Source organism: Rhinopithecus bieti, unplaced genomic scaffold, assembly GCF_001698545.2.
Source record: "Rhinopithecus bieti isolate Rb0 unplaced genomic scaffold, ASM169854v2 scaffold_2453, whole genome shotgun sequence".
NCBI lineage: Eukaryota > Metazoa > Chordata > Mammalia > Primates > Cercopithecidae > Rhinopithecus > Rhinopithecus bieti.
In genome coordinates this window covers 367,567-376,901 of record NW_016804447.1, presented here as the reverse complement: position 1 = coordinate 376,901, position 9,335 = coordinate 367,567, and the positions used below count along the sequence as shown (strand labels likewise).

General features: G+C 39.1%; 1 long non-coding RNA gene across 2 annotated transcripts in view; it reads left to right on the top strand.

Moving 5' to 3' along the window:
* Window positions 1-1,146: 1,146 nt before the first annotated feature.
* Window positions 1,147-9,335, top strand: part of LOC108527218 (uncharacterized) — a 10,913-nt gene continuing 2,724 nt past the window's right edge. The window contains exons 1-3 of one of the 2 annotated variants that reach the window (XR_001884745.1): window positions 1,147-1,257; window positions 3,984-4,053; window positions 6,706-6,796. This is a non-coding gene — a long non-coding RNA (uncharacterized LOC108527218). Of the gene's footprint in view, window positions 1,258-3,983; window positions 4,054-6,705; window positions 6,797-9,335 lie in introns of those variants that run through there. The other variant, XR_001884744.1, reaches the window with a different exon arrangement.

Below are 9,335 nucleotides of genomic sequence, written 5' to 3'. Positions count from 1 at the left end.
AAAAACAGAAATAGAAATAATAGATTTGAAGAGAATTATTGGTGAGGCATCGTAGCCAAAATCGCTTAAGCATGACTTTGCTATCCCCAGCAGAAAAGATGACATTTTAGTCAGGCTCTGTACTCGTCTTTATCAGGCCACAACTAGGATTTGGTGGGAGGCAGGGGGTCTTACCTCTGATTGCTATAACCAAATGCCATAAATTAGGTTGCTTAAACATAACAACACACATTTATTTCCCATAGTTTTGGACATTGGCAATCTGAGATCAGGGTGCCAGTATATGGTGGGGTTCTTGGTAAGGGTCCTCTTCACCATTTAGAGATAACCATCTTCTTGCTTTATCCTCACATGGTAAGAAAATAGCAAGTTAGCCCTCTGGCCTCTGATTATAAGAGCATTAATCCCATGATTAGGGCTCCACTCTTATGACTTAATGACCTCCCTTCCAAAGGTTCCACCTCTAAATACCATCACATTGGGATTAGGGTTTCAACATATAAATTTTGGGGGGACGCGAACATCCACTCCATCGCAGGGGAGTGGCACGTTTTTGGGGAGAACATACAGAGCATGATCAGAAAAGTGAGCAAAACTTGGGAGAGATTTGAAATAATCACAAGAGGAACACTGAAGGCGCTGAGGCATGCTATATGGAAATAGACTGTCAAAGTGTGTGGGGGAAAAGGTGAAAGGGAAGGTCAGAATTACCATCAGACAGTTATTGAAGAAGGCTGCAACTTCTTTTGTAGAGTTGTAAACTACAGCAAATTGGATGAAGTTATTGTAAGAAAGATTTAGCTCAGAACAACTAAAACATTTCTTGGCAGAAATGCTGTTCAACTATGGAAGGGACTGCTTGATGAGGTAGCAACATCACTGTCCTTGAATATTTTCAATCCTCTGCAGGTATGTTACAGGAGAGGGGATTCCAGCCAAGGGTGAGAACTGGATTAAACTATTGCCAAGTTTACTTATAATATAGAGTCTGTGATCCTGAGTTTCAAACAAGGTGAGCACCTCATTTATAGGAAACCTGGATTGCAAACTTCTTAAGGGCATGAATAGTATCTTTCTACTGGCCAATGACCTTCACACAATGGAAAAGACATTTAAATAACATTGTTTCTTCTGCCTTAGGTAATTCTGAGCAGCTATCATACAAAGGCAGGCATTTGGTTCCAGGAGACCATGTGAAAGAGAAGGACAGTGAAGTTCCCTCCATCACTCCACAGGAAATGCAGCTCTATGAACAAGGTTAACTGACTGTACATCTCTTGGTGCACTGAGCCTGGGCAGTTCACTTTCTCACTCACTCATTAACTCATTCAACAAACATCTATGTGCTCAACATTATGGAGATACAAACTGAATGATGTACTCTGAAGGAATCCATAGCCAAAAGGCAGAAAACAGACAAACAAAAAAAGAATGAATGTATTATCTCAGAACATGATAAAAAAGGAAGTGGAGGTTGGTAGGACAATGTGACTGTCTCCAGGGATAAAGTCCTCAGAGGGCACTTCTTGGGGATGGGACACTTTGCTTGCCTCTAGGAATATATATGATTATTCTTGTCCAAAAAGGAAGTGCACATTTATTTATTGCAGCACTTAAGAGGCTCAGGCAAGTCTGGAATTATATACAGATTCTGCTACTTACTTACTACTTCAACATCTGTAAAAGCAGATCCATTTATCCAAAAAATATGTATCTGTGTCTACTCATGCAGCAAGCATTGTGCAAGGCACTGAAGATGCAGTTATAAAAAAGGAAGACATGGATTCTGCCCCCAGAGAATATAGTCTTATGGGGGAGGTAGTTATTAATTGCAGATTAAACTACTTAAATTCTTATATTGCACAATTGTGACAAGTGGGAGGAAAAGGAGACTTAGTTTGGTCATGGGTGCCAGAGATAATAGGCCATGTGTATCTCATAAGACTGAAGTGGGGTAAAGAGAAATGATGCATGCAAAATTCTTAGCAGGGTGGATGGCACAATGAATTATAGGCACATATTCACTATTAGATTATGTTCATAATAATGATACGTTTTCTCTCCCATTAATGCCTGCCGTAAAAACAAACACAACCATCATCTTTATCCACCAATGTCTTTTTTTTTTTTTTTCCTGGTTTTCATGTTAAACTTTCCTCATCCACATACAAACCAAATTCATACCTTTAATTCATGTTCAAATGAAATGTCTTTTATGACAAAAACTAAGGTGTGGTAGAGGACCTCTTACTCAAGGGTTGGGTGCCTGCCATTTGCAAAGTGACTTGTAATCACTCGCTAAGTGCCGGCTGCTGCTGTGGGAACACACAAGCCAGTGAGGCTCCTGTCTCACCTCTGAGTCCATATGGCATCTCTGTCTTCTTCTGGATTGTTCAACCTGTCTGCACTCACTTGTCAGGGGTGGAATTGTGGATGGGAAAGATAGGCACAGCGTGGTGATCACAAAAGAAAGGGCTTGGCACCTGCCTCTGAGATCATCCCTGGCCCTTCTTGGCAGAAATGCTGTTCAACTATGGAAGAGACTTTTCAAGCCTCTGCAGGTATGTTACTGGAGAGGGGATGCCGGCCAAGGGTGAGAACTAGATTAAAGTATTGCCAAGGTTACTTACAATGTAGAGTCTGTGATTCTGAGTTTCAAACAAGGTGAGCACCTCATTTATAGGAAACCTGGATTGCAAACTTCTTAAGGGCATGAATAGTATCTCGCTACTTTGTGGGATAGAAGTCTGGGGGAATCAAATAGCAGAGGAAGAACAAAGCTGAGGAACAAGAAATCCACAGTTTATCTAACATTTGCCTACTTAGTTACTTTTCTACTTCCTCAGAGGAAGGATACCGATTTTGCACTCTGATGAACTTGGATTGAAATTTCAGTGTTCTAATTAAATAGATTTGTGGCTTCAGAAATCTAACTTACTTTTTCTAAGTCTCAGTTTCCTTATCTTTAAAATGAAGATAATGTGCCTTTTCCGAATGGGAATTAAGATGGAACATATCTAAAGAACCATGTACACAACAGTTACTTGATAAGCATCTTCCCCTTTCTTTATGTCCAAAATATACTTCCTTTCTCTATGCTCTATCCTACATAGGACCTTTTTTTAAAAACCTCTCTAAAGAAACTCAGGTGAAATTCCAGCTTTCCTACTACAATAACATATAAATGTATATATATTTCCATATGGGAAAGAGAAGAAAGGCAAAGTGATATGTTTTATGCATAGGAAACATTTTGTGCAATGTGACCATGTGAACTGGACATAGCCAAGGATACTCATACTTCTGCAGCACACTTGGAGTATTTATAAAAATCTAACTTGCATTATGTCACAAGAGAGACCTCTTTAAATTTCAAGGAGTTAACCACACACAGACATACAGGTTTGACTACAATCTAATCCAATTAAAATATATAATATAATAATACACATTTAAAAATTATACATCTGCAAACTCAATAACATGCAGATATTAAACCATGGATTAATGGGGCAATAATAAGAGAAATAAGAGAGATGACAATACATTTAAAGATGAATGAAATATAAAAAACTCCACCTCAAAACCAAATAATTATTTAGAGAAAAATGTGTAACTTGGCTGCATTGATTAAAATTGTATGAAGAGAAGTAAAACCTAAGAATTCCATTTCATAATATGATATTGGTTGTTTCCTGCAGGACTTTATTATTATTAAAGAGTGAAAAGCATATTCATGTGAAACAATTAGTAAATGATAAAATACACTTTTATTGTCACCCACGAGTTATGATTCATTGAGTGCCAATCATGGTAGGAACTCTGCTAGTAAGGCACTTTGCATAAATCAGCCTTCTCCTTCATAATAGCCTTGCAATTTTTGCTAGTAAGGAAATAGAGGTTCAGAGATTTTAAATAACAGCTAGCATATGGTGGAGTTTACTTGTAGCTCAAGTTTTGTTCTGATGTGTCTTCTTTCCTAGCTACAGTACCACATTACCTCCCACTGGACTGCAGTACCAGAGTGTATGGGGCTGCTGTGAGCACAATGATGTAAGTAGTTTAGGAGCAGAATCAATTATTACTGCGGTTAACAGGAAAGGTTTCACGGTGCAGAGAGGCTGCAATGGGCCTCAAAAGACTGCTAGAAGCTGGAAAGTTAGGAAGAAGGACATAAAAAGCAAATGATATAGCTGGGCCTGTAAACTTTCAAGACCTCGGTTTTCCTGTCTGCAAGTCTAATACTAATGTTTGCTCCAAGATGGTGATGGGACACTAAATCAGGTAATATGCATGCAGATTGTAAGCTCCAGGGAAAGCTGGAGCTCCACTAACCCGAGGAACTATTATTACTCCAGCAATAATGCTTGCCAAGTGCTTTAAACTTCTTGCAAGAAAGGCGATGTGGAAATGCATGCATGGGTCATTGTGATTCCTGGCACAGGAATGTGAGGCTGGAGCTGGGACACCTGGAGCAAAACTGAAGGTGTGTATGCAGAAGGTAGCAAAGCAAAGGGAACAACTTCACAGCGGGTTTGTAGGAGTCTATTTGAAAACTTGACATTTCAAAACACGTACCTAATTTTATTTCAAGAAAATGCCAGAATCCGAGGAATGTTAAGAACACTTTAAAAGAAAAAAAAAACCAAAACGTTTTCTGTGTTAAACATCTTGTTTTCTTGTAGAGAAACACAAGCTCAATTTCCAAACTTCAGATATAGGAATCAAACTAGAAAGAATTCTAAAAATCAATCAAGCACTAAATAGTTTGAGCCAGGATTTGTGAATAAGAATAATGGCAGGAAAATATTTTAGGTGCCTTGTTTTTTGCAGTTTGCAAAGCCTTTTCATATAGATATTTAGTTCTTCCAAATAATCTCTCTTCTAGTAGGTGTCATTCTCCCAATTTTACAGAATAAATTGGAGAGTGTATATGAAGGTAACCAACATCTCATAGATGTTATGCAAAAACCCACAAGGATTGTACTGATGGAAAATGAAGTTTTAAGTATTTAAGCTGCTTTTTCCAACATCATGCAACTGGAAAGAGGAATACATTGAGACTCAAATCTATTGTTCAGATTTTTAAAAACACCCACTGATGCTTCCCTAGGAAAATTCACTCTCCCACTCTCTAAGATGAGTTCATGCAATCTTCTCTCTTCACATCTCCAATATTTCTTCCTCACCCCCACACTTAGCTGATGACTTCCTCATATTTTTAGGACATAACAGAAACAGACTAGAACTACCTCATCTACCCGACCACAAAGCCACCTCCCTGTGCATCTGCATCTGAGCGCATAGACTACCTTCTCTCCAGTGCAGAGAGCCAAGACAAGTGTTCACTCTAGCAGGAAGGGCCAGCCTAGCCACATTGATGGCTTATCTCAACCCTCCTGCCCACTCTTCCCTTCCTAAGTTAGCCCTTCTCTCATGAGTTTTCTTTTTCTACTAGGTTATTTATTTGGGCATGCAAGCATGCCTTAATACATCTCACAAATCAAACAAACCAAAAGCAAGCAAACCAAAAAAAATGACCGAGATTTCACTTCCCCTTGTTGCTCCTGCTTCCATTCATTGCTTCCCTGACACCACTCTCTTGTCATTTCCTTCCTCCTTCACTGTCTCTCTCGATTTGCTTCCTGCCTCTTCCCTTCTTGTTTCTAATTGCTAGAGGCTCCAGGGCTCTGTCGTGTGTCCCTTTCTCTTCATCAACCAGAGGAAGATCTTTCCCTAAGTGGCCTCATTAAAGCCATGGCTGTAACTACCATTGATAGGCTCAGTACCTCCCACATTCATATGTCTAACCCTGGAGCAAATATACTTGCAGGTCCCGCCCGACCTCTCCCAGGCTCATAGGTGACTCAGACTTCACAGTACTCAAGCGAAGTCTTTCATCTCCCCAACCTACCCCGACCCTGAAAAGTCAGCTCTTGCTCAGCACTTACACATCTCAGCAAAGGACACCGCTCTACGAGGATCTTCCAACAGTGCGCAGTCTTGAGGAGTGATCCTATCACCGTTTTCCCTCACACCTCACAAATCATCCATCAGTCTTTCCCACTGTCTCTATCCCAATGTGATTACTTTTAATTTCTTGACTGTTGCATGCTTGTCCAAGACCTATCATTTCTTTCTTGAGCCACAGCAATGACTTCTTAACTGGTGTCACTTCTGAACTTGTTCTGCTGCTCTCCATCCTCCCAGAACTGGTGTACTGGCTCTAATAGGTAGAATAAAACACATCACACCACTCCCCCATGTAAAATATTGTGCTGGTATCCTGTTCTGATTTGAATGAAGTTCAGACTCAGGTCCACATGACTTGTGGCTACCTCACTCCACCATTCTCTTTGCCATGTGTACTTGCCCCCAGCCACCCAGCTACATCAGACTTTCATCTGTCCTTAAACACACCCAGCTGGTACCCATGTCAAGTTCCTTGCACTTCTTGTTCCTTCTGAGCACAGCTCACTTCTCCCAGGTCCTCCAACCTGGCATCCTGTTCTGAAGGGTCAAGTCTCAGCTCCAATGCCACCTTCTCAGAGATTCCAGCCCTATCTTCCCCAGGGAAATATCAGGTCCTTCATATTCCAAACTATTTTCTATTATATTAACTAGTAGTTTACTTTTTTGTGTGACACATATCATTATCTGAAATTGTTTATTTAGAGCATGCTTGTTTCTTTGTTTTCTTTCCAGTGGAACGTACATTTTCGGAAGGCACAGGCTGTTTTGATTGCTGCTCTATCCCCAGAGTCTAAAAACAGTGCCTTGTACTTAGCACACACCCAGAGAATATTCACTGACTGGCTGTCATCTTAAAACTGCTTCAAAAGGGAGTGGATGGGGGGAGGGAGATTTACTGGATACAGACTTTATTACAAATTTCAAAAGAGATGATATAAACCCATGGAAAGGAAAACAGCAAGCAGTACAACAGTCTGTAATTTAGTGCTAAAGTACATGATATGTCCTAAAGTACATGATATGTATGGCAAGTACTGTAAGGAATATGCTTATTTGATGGAGACAGAATGGACTTAGGCTAGGCTCCTGTGATTTCTAGAGAATTACAGCAATTATCTGTCTCTCTCTTCACCAGAGTACAAATGCATTATCCTCCACAATATCCCCAAGGATGAATTCAATAAAAATTGGTCAGTATTGTGAAAAAGTGTGAGCATTGAAGGAAGAGGAACCTTACTTTGAACCTTAGCCCAGCCATGTGTCAGCTCTGTAATTTTCCTTATCTCTCTTGCAAATTCTCAGTTTTCTTATTCTATAAGATGGCTTTTAAAAATAAATGGGATGGTGTACAAAATGAGGTCCTTGTCACATAGTTAACCTTAATACACTATTAAACTATTAAGCTTAATAAACTATTAATATCTGAAATAATGTCTTCAACTATTAAAATTTATATAAAATCTGATTAATTCTAACAGTAAATTAATAACAAAGAAAATAGTTTTAGATATGCAAATAAACTGTGTTTAGAATCACAAAGAATCATTTTTAAGAAAAAATAAAACATAAACAAACATGGTAATCCAGATCTGAATTCTAATTCTGATTTCTCTGTAGTTATAAGGGAAGGAGTTTCCAAAAGCAAAGTATCAGGAACAATGGGTCTCACTTGTAACCCTCTTCACCCTCTCCTCTCCTTGAATAAACTTACAGTATTCCAAAAGATATAGTATGCTACCATGTACACCCCTGCACAACAATTTCATCACGGACTCCTCTTAGGAAGCTGCAGTTACCACTGACAGGAGCAAAATCCCAGGGCTGATTACAAAACACTCAAGAGTTCTCAGGGCAGCCAGCACCAGGGCGCTGCCAGACCTCACAAGGGAGGCCATGCCCAAGTTAATAAAATGTTAGCAGCAATCCAGAGAGTGGAAAACTCATGCTCACACAAAAAACCTGCACACAGATATTTATAGAAGCTTTATACCTAGTTGACCAAATTTGGAAACAACCAAGATGTCCTTCAGTAGGTAAATAGATAAACTGTGGTATGTCCAGACAATGGAATATCATTCAGCACTTAAAAGGAATAAGCTATCAGGCCATGAAAAGACACAGAGGAAATGTAAACGTATATTGACAAGTGAAAGGGGCCTGGCTAAAATGGGCTATATATTGTATGAAAACGACAAAACTATGGAGACAGCAAAAAGGTCAGTGGCTGCTGGGGGTCGGGGGAGGGAGAGATGCATAGCCAGAGCACAGAGGCTGTTTAGGGTAGTGCAGATACACAGTCTGATACTATCATGGTGGGCACATGCCATTACACATGTATCAAAACCATTAGAATGTACCCCACCAAGAGTACACCCTTATATAAACTGTGAACTCTGCGTGATAATGATGTGTCAGTGCAGGTTCATCCATTTTATGGCTGTAAAAAAAAAAAAAGGTGCCTCAGTCTGTTAGGGAATGTTGATAACAAAGGAGGTTATGCTTGTGTGGGGCCAGGGGTATGTGGGAAACTTTTGTACCTTCTGCTCAATTTTGCTGTGAACTTAAAACTGCTCTAAAAAATAAAGACTATTAGAAAAAAAATAGCAGTAGCCATTTTTCATAGGGCATTGGCGAAAGCACTCCTTACATGTAAGGTAATTCATATGCAAAGTGAGCTTGTTCCATGTTGTTCTCACATAGAAAGTTGTTTCCCTTTCTCAAGATGTAAACAGAGAGTAATGAGTATCCACATATGTCACTAATAAATGAAGTCAGCAATACCTCGATACGAGCATCATCCAATAAGAATAGATATTTAAATATACACACTCTGAACCTCAACAGTTTCATACCCAGGAATACGTCACATAGATATTCTCATAAAAGTATGTCAAGATAAGTTTACAAGGACTATGTCCGCACTATTTTTAAAACACAAAAGCCTAACTTACAGCAACATAATTGTACAGAAGTCAAGGACTTTTGTTGAAGAAGTACGGGTAAGACCATACAATGGAATTTTAAGCAGCTATTGAAAAAATCAGATGTACGTGTGATGATAGGAAAGTTTTAAAAAATATGTACTCCTTTACATTGATAATATGAAATTATGCTTTTATATTTAAAGAAAATCTGCAAAATGCATGCAAAATACTAAAATGGTCATCTTCATAATCCTACCAGTGGGGTTAGAGAAAGAGTGGGGTAGGTAGAGGGAGAAATACAGAACTTTACTTTTATTCTTACATTTTTTTCTAATGTCTGCGTTTAAAAAAGCATGATTTTTTTAAATTGTGTAAATTACATATGGTTGATTCCATGGAGTAGATTCAGACTTTCTCAGTCTTTTGTTCTCCTCATGA